Source organism: Pteropus alecto, unplaced genomic scaffold, assembly GCF_000325575.1.
Source record: "Pteropus alecto unplaced genomic scaffold, ASM32557v1 scaffold79, whole genome shotgun sequence".
Taxonomy (NCBI): Eukaryota; Metazoa; Chordata; class Mammalia; order Chiroptera; family Pteropodidae; genus Pteropus; species Pteropus alecto.
This window is the reverse complement of record NW_006494612.1, coordinates 16,883,750-16,902,107: the sequence shown is the minus strand read 5'-3', so window position 1 is coordinate 16,902,107 and position 18,358 is coordinate 16,883,750. Positions and strand designations below refer to the sequence as shown.

The 18,358-nt window shown below is 36.3% G+C and overlaps 1 long non-coding RNA gene across 5 annotated transcripts in view; it reads right to left on the bottom strand.

The window, feature by feature from the left end:
• Positions 1-15,041, bottom strand: part of LOC112474306 — a 39,096-nt gene extending 24,055 nt beyond the window's left edge. For all 5 annotated transcript variants that reach the window (XR_003044342.1, XR_003044338.1, XR_003044339.1 and 2 more), the window contains exons 1-2: positions 14,716-15,041; positions 12,649-12,838 (exon numbers count right to left, since the gene is read on the bottom strand). This is a non-coding gene — a long non-coding RNA (uncharacterized LOC112474306). The remainder of the gene's footprint in view (positions 1-12,648; positions 12,839-14,715) is intronic.
• Between the last annotated feature and the right edge of the window lie 3,317 nt (positions 15,042-18,358).

The window sequence follows — 18,358 nt, the reverse complement described above, 5'->3', positions numbered from 1 at the left end:
TTCTCCAACTTGTCATGTGCCCACCCACCTAAACCTTGTTTCTCAAATCTCTAACAAGGATAAAGAAGAGAGATGATTGTAACAATGTCAGGGAGTAAGACAGAGAATTGCTGCTGAAGAATGAAGCATGTTGGGACAGGAATGTAAAAGGGAGTAATTGTGATACAAGGTACACTTTTAAAGAGCTCAGACCTTTAGAGAACCCAAAGACCACCATTCATTTCTTTGCTTTATAATAATTCATCTGAAGCATGTCATTAATTAAAAGGCAAGTAAGACAATAATGCTGGAAAAAGAGAAAAAGGCAGGAAAAGAGGAAGACCAAATATGAGATGGATCGACTTCATAAAATAAGCCATAGGCAAGAGTCTACAGGAGCTGAGCGGGGCTGTTCAGAACAAGATATTGTGGGTATCACTCATTCATAAGGCCACCAGGAGTCAGAGCCCACTCAATGCACATAACACACACACACACACACACGAGGAATATTCATGATTCATATTGAATAATTCTTCAAAATTTAAATAGAAACTGAGACAAAGAGAAGACAAATTCTAATGAGAGTAGGGAAACTGAGGTGGGCAGAATTGGGGAAAAGTGTTATAAAGAGAGCTTGCCACAGCGCTGTACGAAATACTTGTCCCAGGGCCGAGCTGCACCTGACTGAGGAAATGAAGGCAGCAGCAAAGAAGGCATGAAGGAAGCAGAGATAGAAAGTGAATGGACACCAAATACAATAAGTAATTACCTCAAATTATAGCTTAGAGGGCAGGGGAGGCAAGGAGACAAAAGAGCTATCTGGTTCCTCAATAAGAGGAAAGAAGGATATCTCCTTTGGGTGGCCTGCTGAGTCTAGAGGTGTGACCTGTCCAGAAAAACAGTGGGGAAACTCCAGACTAGACCACACACCCATCCATTTAGTGTTCTGGAAGAAATTTTGAATAATTTTTCAGATCATTAAAATCCAAGGAAAATTTCAGGGAAATTATCCTACCCAGCACTTTGTAAAACCACTTACCATAAGAATAAACAGAGAGAGTTTGGAGATATTTCTTTAAAATGGTAAAAGGCATTTTTAAGTGTTTTTCTCTACTTCCTCTCCTTCCTGCCTATACCCTCAGCCCTAGCCCCAAGAACACACACATATTAAAATATAAAGGAAAAATGTAGTTTGGGAATAAAGAGCTTATACAAATTTTAAGTCTTCATAAGCCAATTAAATCTCTAGAGGCAAAAGAAGTAAAGATGAGATGAACAAATTTTAGTTTAAGTTTTAGATTTCTTTTTTATTTCAATTGAAAAGTTTGAGTACACCCAGAATTTAAAAAAAAAAAAAAAAAGATTCCTTAATCATATTTCAGAAACCATTAAAAACAAAGGAAAACTGTACACTCAATATGCATGCAATAAAATAAAAATTATGTAATATTTCTCAGACAAGTGCCATAATATACTATTTCCTTAAGGTAAGGAAAACTAAAATTATGTAAAATGTTCCCTTTATTCACCATCTTGGCACATTGAATATGTATTCTCTGGAAGTTTGCTTTCCCTTGAGTATTAAATAATTAGCATTTATTACTATATGGTCTTAATGTAGAATATAAGTCTTGTGATGTAAGCATTACTTATTGCTGCATTCTAGCAGCCAGTTGGACACCAACAGTGCTAACAGGCTTAGGCCGGGGGATGACCTTCCCACGCCAGAAAGTCGAATTCCAATCTAAATTCTGTTAAATTCTGTTAGAATCCTGAAGTTAATAGCTTTTCCCCTAGCAATATTATCAGATCATTCCTCTGTTTCATAGCCATCATCAACAAGTGACATACAAACTCACTCATTTCTTTATCTAGTCATCTTTAGTTTTGATACATTACCATCAAGTCACAGTTATGTTGTTTGAGAGAGGCAAAAAGTCTGCAAGTTGGAATAGTTTGATGAAACAAATAACATTCCCTGTAATTACAAATGATTCAAGCCATTAACTGAGGTTATAAACCCAAGCTTATATCTGCACCAGTGACTCACTGCCTTAAATTCCGTTCTCCAAATTTTAGCCTTTCACATCTCTGATATAATGAACCTATCTCTTCTTAAGAAAAATTTTCAAGAAAGTTGGATCAACTTAAATCAATTTCATATTAATAGATAATGCAAAATATCAAGAGACAAATTCCAGATGCAACCCAAAAATTATCTATAGGAGAAATATGATTACGGAGTCATCCTTCAGTGAACAGTTACTGAGCTCCTTCTACATACATAGGACCATGATAGATATGCTGGGGATACAAAGATATTTAATAAGACCCATTTTGATTAAAAGAGATTTAAAGACAAAACCACAAAGAGCAATAATGCCCTAATGCCTGTAGTTGCCATTATATCTAAAGTATTTGTTTCTCATAAGAAAGAGACTGAAATCTAATTTACCCAGGCTTTTGAAACTACAGATAGCATGACCCAATGACATAAGCAATCGACTAGGAGTGAAAGGATCTGGAATCTACTGCCTACTGAGAGTTAAACTGGTTAACAATGTAGGAAACATCACAAAATAATCTACATAAGGGAATTTCATCCTGGAGAGCCAAAAAAAAAAATAGAGATTTCTGAAATTATTCAGAATTGATCAGGCCCCAAAGGAGATGGAAAGTAACAAGAATTAAGATAAACTGAAAAAGAAACTAGAATACCAATTTATCAATTTGCACTGAAAAATCAGATTAGATGCCAATGAACCTGAAATTATATAGGTCTACTGATCCCCAAAAAAGACTACACTGAAAACCAAATTACTTCACTCTGCAGTTAAGAACTAACTTTCAAAACAACCAGAACTGTCTCCGGTTAGAGTTAGCAAACTCTTCTCCATCTGCTGGCTCATCATTTTATGCAGAAAAATCTTGGCCTGGCAAATAAAGTCACTCCATGTCTGATGTCAACTTGACTCCAGCTTTATCTCTTTTTTTCCTCTCATGCTTGCCTATAACTCTCACAAAACCAACCTTCATTCACACAAAACCTACCATTCTTTCTTCAATAAGGCATATGCTTTCTCATGCCTTCATGCCGTAACAAATGGCTGATAGCACTCAAAAAGTTCTCTTCCCCTTCTCTCCTGATACTGCAGAACTTGGATTAAGTGTCTCCTCCCATGTGAAAAATTTTCTGATTTCTTCCTCTTCCCCACTTAAACCTGGGCCCAGCAGAGTAAGTTGCTTCCATTACCAACTATTCATATCTTTCTGTTATATCAGATACCCACCTCTACAATAATTATTTTTTACATGTTTGGTTTCTCTCCCTCTCCCCCATCTCATGTAGACTGTAAGCCCCTGAGGGACATGGAGGACAGGGGCCACATTTCTCAACTCTTAATGTATAGACCTAGCACTTGGCAGACTCAAAAACTGTTTGCCAACTGAATACAGGGAGTCCACATAGAAAGCCAAGTTGGTATCAGAAGGTTATGTAGCAAATAGAGAAAAAGGGCAAGGGAATTAATTATTCCTAGTGAACAGGGTCATCCAGCAATTCTTGCATCATGCAGACAACTGCATTCTCAAATGTTATCTCCCAGAAGGAACAGGGTGGCCACAGCTTCTTCTCCTTTAGACTATGTTTAAAACCTTAACAAGTCCCTACAAATAATTCAACTCTTCATCAATCATCAGTGGCCAATATAATGTTCCAGGTCTAGACTCCTTGGCAAAGATTTGATGCTTAAATGATCATGAAAGAGAGCCGGTCTCATCCATTGCCTGTTGATTATTATTAGTATCCATTTCCAAACATTACTAGTATCCAATATTCTAAATGGTGTCCCTAAATTCTAGAAGTGAAAACTCTAAACTTAGAGACAGCCCTAACTACATGGAAAAGTGTGATCTTAAATAAATAACCTCTCTGCATTTTATGAGTTTACCTTTATGTAGAGTGGAAATAATGAGAATTTTAGAAGCATCTTAGTTTAAACATAAGGAAATTGAGGCCATAAAAGTAATTACTAGGATCAAGATATGATTCTCAACCCAGGCTTCTTTCAATATTTCAAAAGGAAGATAGATTTCCACCTGCATTACAAAATCATTGTGAGGGTAAAATAAGGTAAAATGTGTTGGTGGAGTAAATACATGTAGGGGTTCTTTAAAAAACCTCTATATAATATACTTGTTATTAATTGAATAGAAAATAGACTACAGTTCATGTGACCTGTGATGTTCATCCCAAGAATGTTCCTGAACATTCAGCTCACACATAGTAATTAAAAGCTACAAAATGGAACCATTGTCTTGTTTCTTTCTACATTCAAACCTGGGTCAGGCCTAGGTGGGATCCCTGGCATTCTTCATGCTCACCAACCAAGAAATAACCTTTCCTTTAATATGCCTATTGTGGTTCAAAGTTTGGGAAGAAAACCTTTAGAAGACACAACAGACCAAAGGATTTCTATTTCTCTATGGCATAATCACAATTATCAAATCCAGGTGACCAGGGCAGTAATTTTAAAGCTCCTTGAGACTATGTCAATAGTGACACATAAATGAGAAAATTTCTATTCTAAAGGAACATCCTTCTCTATCCTACTGGATATATCTTCTTTGATAGAGTTTCTACCTCCATACAGGATTTAAGGACACTACTATACTCAAAATGACACATGAGATTTTATTACTCTGAGAAGCACAAGCAAAATTCAATGACTGTGACTATGAGAACACTGCCTCCCAAAAATATTTCACAAAAATAAAATAAAATAAATAAAATAAAATATAAAAGTAGTGAGAACCAAGTTCAGTAAGACAGCTCTTCTAGTCTGTTTAGTGACTGCCCATGTAGACAATCACTTTTTCCATCCCACCTCTTGGCTTAGATAACCATGAGTCAAGGACCAACTTCTCAAAACATACCACCCAAAGTAAGCTTAAGGACATAGTTCTAGAAAGCATTCAGTCCTTCTGCTGCTCATATCGTACTTGGGAAATACTCTAAAGCTGAATGAAGAATCCTGGATAAGTCTACTAACTCAGAAAATGTGCAATTATTCATTGCTAGTATCTAGAAATGTAAGTTTTTTATGTATTGTTCTTATGTCCTACCAACTTGCTAAGTTAACTTATGTGTTTTAAGATATATGTATGTCTTATAGGCCTCAAGCTACTCAAGTATCTGATTAACTGTACTCTTCCACCCAATATGCGTTAACTTCATAATTTAATTCTCAAGAGAGTTAATCTTTTCTATTTCTAAGTTCTTGATCAAGTTCCAGCACCCAATTGATCAGCCAGTGCTAGAAAAAAATATGTCCTATTATCTTAACTAGGGTGCCAAATGAAATAATCTTGGCTAGCATACTGAAGACTGAAGCAGCATCACCCTTAGCTGGTCTCAAACGCTACTACATATATAAGAAAACAGTTATAAGTTTCTTTTACTGGCCTCAAAACTTCTCATCCTATATGTTTATATTGGAATTAATTGTCTTTATAGTCAATTTATCTTATCTTAATATTCGAAAAACATTGCATACAGAGAGTATGCAATGAAGAAAAAAATCTTGTAGTGTAGAAATTAAGAGCCAATAGTGGTTACTTTTGCCTCTCAGGTGTCTGAACTTCAAATTAAGCAATGTGATATAGTTATCATACTAGGAGAAATTATTAATTTCTCATGTGTTTTTATCTTACCCAGATAATTCAGATTTATGACTGACCAAATATAAAGATAACTTACAAAACTCTCAAAATTATACTTGGAATTGTAAGGAAATAGTTTAATACCTTCCGAGGAAAATATCTTCTTCTTTTCACCTACATTAAATAAGCAATGTGGAAAATAGTTCATAAGTAAGAAACCGTTCATGGGGCAGAATAAGATATTAGATTCCTTGTCACAGACAAACTGCAGGACATAAGAGATTTGAGTGAGGGGTCCAGAGGACATTGTGATAAACATGGACCTCTTGCTCAGTTTCTAGAACCATATCATTTGGCTCTGTCAAGATTGGCAGATCTTACATACTTTCTGAGTCAAAAGTTAAGGGTATGTCATTTTCACTTAGTTGTGAGAATTCCAGTATTTAATTGATCAGTTAGCAAATAAATCTTTAGAAGTAGAACCACTGGATTGGTCAAATTTCTTGATATTTCCAAAAATTGCAAAGAGAAATACAAGCGTTCACAGTTGCCATGGACTCCAAACATTATAACAAAAATAAAGAAATAAGCATATAGACCAATCACTGAGAAGAGCAAAAGACCCAGATCGTATTCACTGTGTTCTCCAGTTCCTCCAAACAAAGTTAGAAAACCAGGTGTGGTATTTGAATTAAAATTAAAACTAAATCTACACAAAGAATTCAACCACTATGAGCAAGTAATTATGATTAATCATACCAAATAAAGTTTTTATAAGGCTACTTTAAACCTGAATCATCCAAATAACTGCCTTAACTAGCCATTTCATATTTCTTACACAGCTTCTTAAATTTTAAAACCATATGATTGTATATAAGTTAAATGTTTATTAGGACTCATAAATGTAGGTGATGAGTTATTTTTAACTCCTCTCTTCTGGATAGTTTAAACACATGGTATATGAATTAATAAGTTAAGTAGCCAGAATTTGAGCAAACTAAAAAGATCTCAAGATATTGAATGAATTTCCATATGGTCATTTTAAGGCCAGAAAATACTGAAGAAAAGCAATCAGTACAACATCAAGATGCACAACATTCTTTAGACTGGGAGATAACTATTTCAGTTGTACTATTTAGCTCCTTAGGCTTCTATGAAAACAATCAAGTTGTCACAGTAGATATCCATGTGCTTCAGGGCTGAGGATCCACACAAGGTGGGTGACCCAAGGGACATCACTCCAAATATCTCTCCACTGTATGAGGAAGCACTGCTGTTTCAAAGGAAAGCTTTGAAAAAAAAGGCTGGATTCAGATACTGTTTCTTGTATTAACAAATAAACACACACACCCCTACATGTATGCGTTAATTCTTTCCCAAAGTGGTTATTTTAGTCACAGAAATCCCATAGATGAATGGCAAGATGAATCAGTCTTATACACTGGTGCAAAACAGTGATATAAGGATGTCTTAATATATTAAACATTAATATTACACAGAATCGAAATTTTAAAAGAGATAAACTAATTCCATGAGACCAAGTTTTACCTTCGTGCACACCCACATGGCTAAACGCTGCTACCAACGGCACTGTAAATCAATAAATTGCTTCCAAAGAAGGCTCTTTATTCAACAATAGATGTATTTATTTGTATATGTGTTCTTATCCTTCCCTTAACATATTTTTGAGGTGACATGTTTTCAAATGGAATGGAAATCTACTCAGATCAAGATGAAGTCTTAGCTCAACTTTTACAGCATGGTCTAAGGTAAATTCCAATTTTTCTAAAGTATAATTCATGTAAAAATTCAACCAAACATCTATTGATCATATAATATGTACTAGGCACTGGCGATACAGGATTAAGAAACAGTCCTCTCCCCAAAGATGCTTCCCACCTCCTAGGAGAGACAAGCAAGAAAGGACTGCCATGAAAACCATAGAAACTATAACGGAGCAAGTCCTAAGGTATAGCCTGAAGTAGAGAAGCAAAGAAAAAAGTTATTTAGGTCCCCAAGGAGCAGGGTGGTGGGATGTAGGAGATGGCATTAAAAAGAGTTCAGCAAGGGAAAACGTGTTTGAGCCTCTTGGAGACTGACTGAAATTTGACAGGTAGACATGACCAAGGGGTGGGAAGGCACATAGCCTGGTAGAGCAAATAGGTTAGAGGACATCTACCAAGGCATGAAACAGCACAGCATGTTCAACAACTAGTAGTTGAACTGTCATTGTATTTAAACATAGAACAGTTGTGTTAATGTATTCTATAATTTCTTTATAAATAAACCTTGCATCAAAGCCACATTGCTGCTCTCTCCCATCTTAAATACTGGTGGGGGGTGGGGAGGGCGGAATCCCATGAATTTTTTTTTGAAAATTTTACAAGATCATCCAAAGCATATTCTAGTGGAAAGTTAAAAACATAATTACAGTAGACATAAATTTATAAATGACTTACAGTTGAACATAAATGAGGTGGAAACCCCTTACAATTTATCTTTTCCATCACCCTTGGGTTTCAGGGTTAGCATTTTATTCAGTACTTTATTCAGTTGCAACAGGTGGTGGAAGTTATTCCTGGGTGCACAGAGCAGAGGTTAGAGCTTTTGACCTCGATGGACCTGAGTGTGAATCTTGCCTTTGCTTTTCCATAATTATGTGACCCTGGTTAAGTTTCTGATCTTACACAGTTTCCTTGTGTATAAAACAGGTGTTATAGTGGCACATGTCTCAAATGGATAGCCTAACAATTAAATGAGGTTATATCTAAAGATCCTTGCGGAAAGCCTGGTACTCGGGAAAAGCTCAACATATAATTTTAAAATAAGAACAAAACAAGTCAATACAATACTGGTCTGTAAATGTAAGCAAAACTAGGAATTGATGCAATTATCCAAATAATTGAGAACTAATTCTCATTCTTGAGAAATAGCAAGCTGTTTTTAATATAAAAACTTATGTGAGTTTCAGATGAAAATGGTTTGGGATTTCATTTTTCTAGCAAAGTCAATTCTCCTTTTTCTATTTAGCATATATAATCATCTTAAACTTCTGGTCTCACTAAACTGCCTAAACTTCTCTGACTTTGGTTGTCCCATTTAGCTCTGCAGTTAAAAGATACTTATATTGTTTACTGTAAATAGATGTCTGAAAGAAAAGTACCTACACACCAAAGAAGGGGATATTGGGATATTTGAGAAGCCTAAGACTCATAAACAGCATGGCACACTTAAAATAGACAGCTAGTAGAAGCCCATAGGAGCAGTTTCCATGGACACCTTGAGAGATTAGCACTGGCGACTGACTGACGCATCAGTTTATGGACTAGCACAGTGCTTTTCAGCACTGGCTGCATATTAAAATCACCTGGGGGCCCTGTTAAATTCCCATCTGTCATCTGATTGGAATGGTCTAGATAGCGGCCTTGGCATCCGTATTTTAAAATCCCCCTAGTAATTCAAATGTGCATCCAATATTGAAAACTACTGATGTGGTATAATGCCCACTTAGAAAACAAGAGAAGGAAAAAGGAAATACTTGTTATATACAGGGACACTTGAAGATGGTCACGTTCTGATTTTTTGTTGTTGTTGTTGTTAATAAGGTTACAAGAGGAAAATAATATCCGGCATTAAAAGGCTCTTGTTTAACTTAATTCAATTTAACTAGTGCTTACTGAGTGCTTACTATGTACACTGTACATTGTGCTAATTGTCAGGAATATATTTTTAAAGTCAATTCTCTTTTTGGCAGAAGGAATAATCTGATTAGGGAGACAATATTTACACACAAAGACATAATTAATGATAACTATAACACAACAATATGAACAATTGAATAGTCTAATTCTAAAGCTCTCAGGGAAGTCAGGGAAAAGGGCCAAAGTGACTGGAATCTCTGGGGAAGACTTCGAGGAAGCTGGAGGAAACTAAGCAGGTCTGAAAGCAGTAAAATCTGTAAAAGCAGAGAAGAAAGGGGAAGGAATCTCAGCATTTCATTATGGGGATGTACGCTGGGAAGAATCCAGTTTTTAAGTCATCATTCTAACTGGGCTTATTTATTGTTACCTAGTTTAAAAGCATGCCCAGCCAGCTCCTGGCCTGGTATGGGATTCTTTCTTCTTCACAATTCGGTGCCTGTGTAGGATGTGAGCAAACATACACTCTGGTAAAATGATAGCTATAGCTTCTTTCTGCAAAGGAAAAGTCTCTGAGCTCAGTTTTTAGGGAAAACAGAAGAAAAAAAGAAAACAATGGAACAATCCTGTAGAAATTAGATATTTTTAAAATTCTTAAACTTATTTCATTTTTACTCATTGCTCATGTGGGCTTCCTGACATTTTGTTTTCTTGGCTAATGTTCTTTAGTTTGCCATTTGTCTTCATTCTACAGTCTTGGTCCCTGGATTTGGTTGTGTCCTCCCTATAAAATGTTGGCAGTATTTACTTTAAAGTAGGTTTTAATATTGGTTGAGGATTTTTCTTCTTTCATTTGCAATTTGTGGTTGGGAAATGATCTGCTTTGTGTTTCAGGTTGTTTAATGTTTGCCAACAGAATATTCCTTCTTCCACTCCAGTGGGTTCATTTACAAAACATTTAATGTCATTTGTGTCTTTGAAGGATAGTGTATTCAATCTGAACAAAAGTAAGTTCCTGCATAGAGCTTGTGATGGTTTGTAATTGGTAAACTACTAACCTGACTAGGTTTGTGAACTAATAAAGAGTAGGAAACTTTTGGAAGTTTACTATTTTCCTTTTATTAATGTACTCATCCAACAAATGCTTATCAAAACACCCTTTCTGTGTGTCAGGCACCATACTAGGCACAAATAAGGCTCAGCTTCTGCCTCCAAATGACTTAAACCTTTGGCAGGGGGCAGCGGGGTGGGAAGTGGAGAAAGAAAAACAGACATAAACACAATGAGAATAATGCCATGATAAAGGCAAGAACAGGGAGCTATGATAAAACCCAGATAAAGGGTGATCCCTTCCCTAAACGGTGCCTCAACTCCAGTAAAAGCAAAGGGTTTTAGTTGCACAAATAATAGAAAGTCATGTCAGGCAGAGGAAGCAGTTTGTACAAAGGCCTAAAGACACAAGATATCATGAAACTTAAGAGTACAGAAAAAATAATTTAAGGTAAGACTGAAGAGATGAACAAGAACGAAGTACGGAAGATCTAGCATGTAGTGCCAAAAAATGTGAACTTAACTCTCTAGACAACATGGAATTACTAAAGTACTTTAAGGAAGAAGATACATGATGTGGCTTAACGTGGCTGTAATTTGGAAAACAGTGAGGACGGAAAATAGATAAAGTAGATGCAATAACCTAAGTGAGAAATAAAGAGACTATGGACCAGAGTAGTAGCAATTCATATGCAGAAAAAGGGATGAATTTGAGAGGTAGTAAGAGGTAGAAATGACAGAATACATAGGTAATTTGATGAGGATAAATATGGGAATGGAGAAAAGGCAGTCAAGAATGATGTTCAGGTTTCTAGATTGAGCAATTGCATGGATATGATGCCACCAACTAAACATTTCTCTCTTACACTCATCATGGCTTAAGTAAATTATTCCCAGAACCAAGCAAAACAAATGCGTTTAAGTAATAATGGAAGTTTAAGTGATTCATTCACGATTCAATGAATAAAATGGGCAAAATTTCAATATATTTATTGAAATTTATTATATTTGGATGTTATTTCAATTGAGTGCTTTTTAATTTGAAGCTATTGCTTTTAAGTAAATCAGCATGGGAAGTAGAGAGTAGAAAATGTACCTTTTTAATATAAGTAATCTAAGGACATTTTCCTCTGATTAATAAAACCATAGACCTCTGATACCACATCTCATCCATTCGTTTAACCTCTGAGTCTTGAAAAGAGACAACAAATAGGCATCACCTTGAACACAGCTAGGATGTCAACTGACTGAAAAATCCCATTGTGTCAAGGATCGGCCTATTGTAGCCTACTGACTACAGGTCTTCACTGAGGCACATTCAGGGTGCAGGGGGCAGCCTCCTCATATTAAATAATGTTATGCTATCTCACATATCAAACATAAAAAAATTTTTTGATATGTTTAGAAGATAAAGGGATTTGAAATGGCAAGAGACCAAAGAAAAATGGTAAAAGGCTTAGCCCTCAAATGAAATAAGAACGGGTAACTATCCATTTCATGAATAACTAACGAGTCTGGAGCACTTTCTGGCATATGTTTGTTAACTGGTACTGTATGTCAGAAACCAAGTCAGTTTCCTGCCCTACTGGAATGTGCAGGCTAGTAAAAAAGACAGTCATTTAACCAATGATGAAAATTTGCTGAAAATTTGGAAAATAAATCAGAGGATATGAAATTCCAAAATGGTAAAAAATAAAATTAAATAAGAGTCTCTTGGCTCATTTCTAGAACACTGAGAAACCTGATATAAAGTATATCGAAATCAATAATAGTTAAAGAATTTTAGAGGAGGACATGCCTACAGACTAATTTTTAAAATGAAAAGCAAATTATAAAAAGTGAACATAATAATTTGGGGCAAGAGTATACAAGGTGTCAATCAAGTCTTCAAAGAAGAAAAGACATAGTGAATGGTTAATTAATATTACATTATTATACATATATTATAATATATAAGATATTATAATATATAATATTGAAATTATAATAAAATACACAATAATATGTTGATAATATAATACAATACAATATATTGTCATAATAATATCTATTGTATTATCCTGGGTTCAGAGAAACAGAAACAGTAGGATATATGTCTCAGAATCACCCCTAAGTAGGGCTGTAATGATACAGCTGTCCACTTTTCGTGGTATTAGCATAACATGCAGAATCATCTGTAAAATAGGCTCAAGATTTTTATTCCTCATTCATTGGATTGTAAGGATCTCCACTGGGGGTTACAGTGAAATAGGATGAGAAGGCAATGCAACAGGAGTCAGTTTTGGAAGAGTCTGAACCATCTGCTAAAGCAACTTACCTTCCAAACCCATCCAAGCTCAGTCTCTGATATGTCATTTCCACTTGAAGATAGATTGTGCTGTATACACCCAATCTTGTAGCTGGTGGGTCAGACAACATCCAATTCATGATGGGAAGCTCAAGCCACATAGTCATTTGGTGTCCCATGGTTAGGCATTCAGTCTCTGTTGGCAGGTGCAGTCACAAGCCTGAAGTTGTTTTCAAAAGAATAATAACTTGCAAAGGAAGGCATAGATTTGCTCTAAAAGCTGAGAGATCTACTAGCTAGGAGTTCCATACAGCATCCCTATCTACTATGCATACATTGTCAGTGGTTCTGCGAATCACGAGGCCCAGGTGGTGGAGACAACAGGCACTGGAGCCAGAATTGCTGCAGTGCCTTCTCTTGCTCTAGCTTACATTCAAAACTGGCAGCATTATGGTCTGGAGACTCCGAGTTGAAAAATTAACAATCAACCGCATCTTTCAAAAGTTACAGTTTGCTCATCTGAAAGATGTAAATATTTACCTTCCTCAAAGGGTTGTGAGGATTAAATGTGACATTGCACAAAAGCACATCGCATAATGTGGAGTATATAGATGACTCTTGATAAATATTAGTTGTTACTATTATTTTATGAGAGAAGACTATTACACGTCAGCTGTACACACAAAAGCACACCTCAGTCACCATACACTGTCCAGAATAGCAGAACAAGAGCACGCAAACTTCAAAATGTTCCAGGGTCAGTTTTTGCCACTTGACTTTTCCTAAGCAGCTGTTCTCCCTCAAGTTAACTGAAGCTGTATACCTTCGGCTGCTCTGGCAGGGCTACGTGCGGACCCTCGGCACTGGCTGAGTTTGTCCTCAAAACAGCCTGACTCTCTAACCTTAAGTAAACTCAGCGATCCAGAGCCTATGACAAATGCACAGTAAGGACTACATTATGACAGAGGAGCTGCTTGATTTATTGTGCCTTATGAAATAGAAACCTCCTCGCATCATGGGAATTAGTGATGGAATTTTTAAAAGAATAACAAAATGAAATCAGAAATGGAAGAAAAAAATGCCCGGGTCCAACTCAAAAAAAAAAAAAAAACTTTCTAATAAAAAATGCAAACCAGATGCAGTTAGAGATGACTGATAATTAAGAATGATAAATGACTAATGTTTTCTATTGAATTTTCCAGTGCACACTATTGTTTCTACATGAGGGAACGATTTACATATGGCTGCTGGGCTATCCTTTTACCTAAATTTGATTTCACAGGCAATGCTCTCAATCCCAAAGTGCCCTCTCCATCACTGAATCCTGTACTTCCCTCAGGGAGGTGACTATCATACCTTTCAGAGATTTCTTTTGTAAGAATAAGAAAGGATGAACTAGATTATGAATATTCTCTCCAATGAGCATAAAATTTACGTGACAAAGCCACAATAAGTGGGATACAAACGCTGTTTCCTCAGTGGGGATGATGCATTAGCACAGAGCTACCCCCAGTCCTAAAGTCTATCTTGAGATTAAGATAGACAAGGGATGCTTGCTCCATTATTAGGACTATGCTAATGTTCAACTGAGACAACCAGCTTCAACAAGACTTGGTATGTAACTTCAGGGTTTTTTAGACATGAGGTGGTAGTGTTAACTACATAAAAAGAGTTTTAATGAAGAACAGGCTAATAGTCAAATGATCAACCTCTTTCTTCCCCTAGAGAACCCTACTTAAAGCTTAACATTAGCCTTTCCCAGTCGAAGTTTCTGTATATCAATTATTGTCATCCAAAATTGTCAACAGAGCTGTTACATCTTCACTCTAACACAGGGAAGAAAATAATGTTTACTTTATATATGTCAAAGGAAAAACAGCCCAATCTGAGAAGAAAGCAAATGTCTTCTAAGAGGAAACTTGATTTCTCTCACACACCCTCTAGGGCCAGTAGCACTTTCTACCCAGTCAATAAGAGGATTTTGGTTTGATTCACCATATTACCCGAGGACATTTTATGTAGCGAGATTTAGGAAATTTTTCACATGGATTCTTATTCAGTTCATTTAACTATCTTGGATAATAAAACTTTCTTTACCTTTCCTGCCTTGCTTGTAAAGGAGGAGAAATTCTGCTTTCCAGATAGAGATTTCCAGCAAACTTTGACAGAATCAGATGAAAGAAACTACGTAAGAAAGGAAAGTAATCTGTTGGAGACTCTTATCTCATTTTGGATGTCCGCATGTCCTGTTTGATTTCCTAATCACACTCTTCAAAGCCCAGATGTTGCACATCTGGAACAGAGCAGGTTGGACATTGCGGTGATGACAATGTTAAAGAAAAGTCACTCTTCAGTTCCACGTCAGACAGCCAAATTGCTGTTAGTTTTAAATTTAAAAATTGGCCCCAGCTGCTCCAACTTCTTTTGGCTCCTAATTTAGAACATTAAATAAAGACAAAGAATTAATCAGCCCATTGGATAGAAAGTAAGCAAATGTCATATGAGTTAGAGACTGAGGTTACAATAGTTTGGGTCACCAGAGAGTTATTGCATATCGTCTTTCAGACTTTTCTCCAGAAGTGTTTGGCTAAATAGGACAACTGGGCCAAATCTCCTAAACACTCTGCAAAGCTTGGGTCTGGCTGTGGGATCTATACCCTTGTGGTGCCATAGCCAGAGAAAACATTACTCAGATTTACTTTAGATATATGCGAAATATCCTCTAGACTAATAGTCTGATTTTTATGGAGGTGATAGGGAAGGAGGGGAGTTTCTCTCCTAATATTCTTGAAGCTGATTTAAATATTTGACTTTCACGAGTGGAAATTTACTGACAAAACTAAATGCATTTTAATTCAGACAGTAATCAACCAACTAGTAATTATAAAAGCTACTAATAGTTGAATCAGGATTAGAAGAAACACATATAGGATAACTAATCTCTCATTTATATTGTATTTGTATTACAAAAGCAACAATTCTGTGATGTAAATATATAGGTTATAACTATTAGTACTTTCTTAGACAACTGCTAGTTTTCTGGGTTTAAAGACAAAGTAGTATAAGTATGCTGCTTTGAAGTTTTGTAGAGTGGTAACTGGTTGCTCTTCTCTCTTAGTCATAAGTTACAGAAACCCAAGCTCCCCCATTGCTTACGCCAAAGAAATACATGGCTTATATAACTGGGGAAGTCGAGGCATGAACTGGCATTGCTTGTTCCAAGGGTTCTATCAATGTCTTCCAAACTCTATATCTTTTCTCTTGGCTCTACAGTCTATTTGTTTGACTTCATTTTCAGTCAGGCACACCTTAAAGCTAGGAAGCCATGACAAAAGGGCTCTCCTGTCTCACAGCTATTTCTACTTGGTTAGGTGTAGGGCATATGCTTAGCCCTGGAGGAAATCAAAAAGTCAAGCCAGAACCATATGAATTGAAATTGGGAGACAGTTGGTTCTCATAAGGAAATGGGGTTCTGCTACCAGAGGAGATAGTAGATGTCCACTACATATGGCCCCTTGTTCTCAATATCTCTCCACCTCATATCCCCCACTCCATCAATTAGGCAGACAGAAAAAGGCAGTGGGTGAAATCTAATTGCCAAGATATTGTGACAGAAGCAGTTAATGCTCACCAATTATTTAGGTGCTCATATACATGTCTCAGCCTCCCCTGCAGTTATCTGGGGCCCTGTGACTAGATCTAGCCAAATAGACTCTGAACCACAGTGACACGTGTCACTTCTAGGCCAAGACAAGTAAGGGCATTGTGCCTTCTCCAACTTCCTCCATTTTTGCAATAGTGACCTTGGAGACTCAGTGGTCCAGGTGAGATGACTACCAGATGGAAGAGGACTCCCCAACCCAAACGGGACTCCATGTGAGCAAGAAACAAACTTTATAACATTAATTTCCTGAGACAGGGATTTGCCTGTTGTAGCAGCTAGGGTTAATTACCCTAACTAATACAGTGCTATTTCTAAGCAACCCCTATGTAGAGATGAGAAGTAGTAGTTAAATATAGCCTTACTTTATTTAAAGCCTCACACAGTCACTTATTCTCTGACTTCAACATGGAAATTTGAAAGCTTCCTTTAATAATAAAGTGAAAAGCAGTTGTTTCAAGGTGTCCTTAACATGCCTCCATGATTAATTTGTTGACAACAAGTTATTTCCTTTATACAAAGCATTTAATTGGCATTTGAGATTTAATTTTAGGATACTTAATTCCCTAAATAAGATGTTCTGTTTACATTAAAATGATTTTTTTGAGTTTTGAAGAAGCTTTCTGAAATCGTGTTAATCCTGTTAGCAGCCATTACTTTTTTTTTAATTAAGAAATTTTTGATAATGGAACATCACTATGAAAATAGATTATTTTTATATATACTTTAATAAACTTTAAAAAATGAATTGAATGCATACTGAGCTTCAGATTTTTTCTGGTAACCAGTCCTGAAAATAATTCTTTAATTATTTGCTCTTTTTTATTTGCTTTTTTCTCCTAACATATTATTCAGGTGGGATCTAAATAAAGACTCTGAATAACTAAGTTTCTATTTATCTAGGTTTCACTGAAGTAAGAAATTGAGAGATCATTTTGGATTTAATTGTCTCTATAATTGAGGAAAAGAGCATATAAAAAAGCTACTTCTTAAGAAAAAAGAATCAATGAAAGACATTTCACACTAACAGTGTAGAAAAACAGACGTTGCCCCAGGGGGCTAACAGCAAAAAAAAAATTAAGTAACAACTCCTAGGCCCTGATGTTTTCTCGCCATTGTAATGGGCCTCCTGATAATTTTTTTTTAGCTATTCAAAGTATGTTAGCTTATATGTTCCCATCCCCATCCTGAGAAGTCTACTTTGATGAAAAATCTAGATATTCAAAAAATAGTGTGCTACTATATTAAAGAATGAAACATATGCCCTGTGCTTAAGGTGCTTGCAGTCCAGTGGAGCATACAATAATGTGTGATTCTGGTTTAATAAGTACTAAGTGATCTGTAAGCCAAAAGCACAGGAGCACATACTGCAGGAGCATGAAACCTTTCAGAGGAAAAAGACACTTTAGCTTCATCCTTAGAGACTCCCAGCCAAATTAAAACACAAAGTAAGGACAAACAAACAGAGACTCATGGACATGAACAATAGACTAGTGGTTAACAGAATGTAGGGAATGGGGGAAGGGGGGAGGTAGACGGGGTAAAGGGAGTCAGATATGTGGTGACAGAAAGAAAGCTACTATGGGAGATGAATACACAGTGTAAAGTTAAAGTGTACAGCTGAAACTTATTGGACTTTGTTAATCAATGTCACCATAAAAAAATAAATAAATAATTTTTTAAAAAAAGATTCAAAGTAAGGGCATTCCAGGCAGAGAAGAAGGCAAAGAGAGCAAGGAGGATTGGCTGGCTTAATTCTTAATGTAATCAGCCATGGAACATTCCAGCATCCATTCAGAGTCTTTCTAAGACATGATTTTACATCCAAGTAAGTTGTGCTTATCTCTCAGAAGGTCCATTCACAAAGCGTTGCATGAATCCTCGGTTTGAGAACTCCTGTTGCCCACAAATTCATCCCAAGAAGCCAAGATATGGCATTTCACATCGTTACTCCTGCTGGACTCTCAGGAAAGCCAAGAGACTCAGCCAGAAGGCAGGTGGTCACCCACGGGCTGAGCTGATTGGCTCAGCAGTTAGCATGTGACTCATGAACAAAACAGGGCCTTAACCTTTGGGATT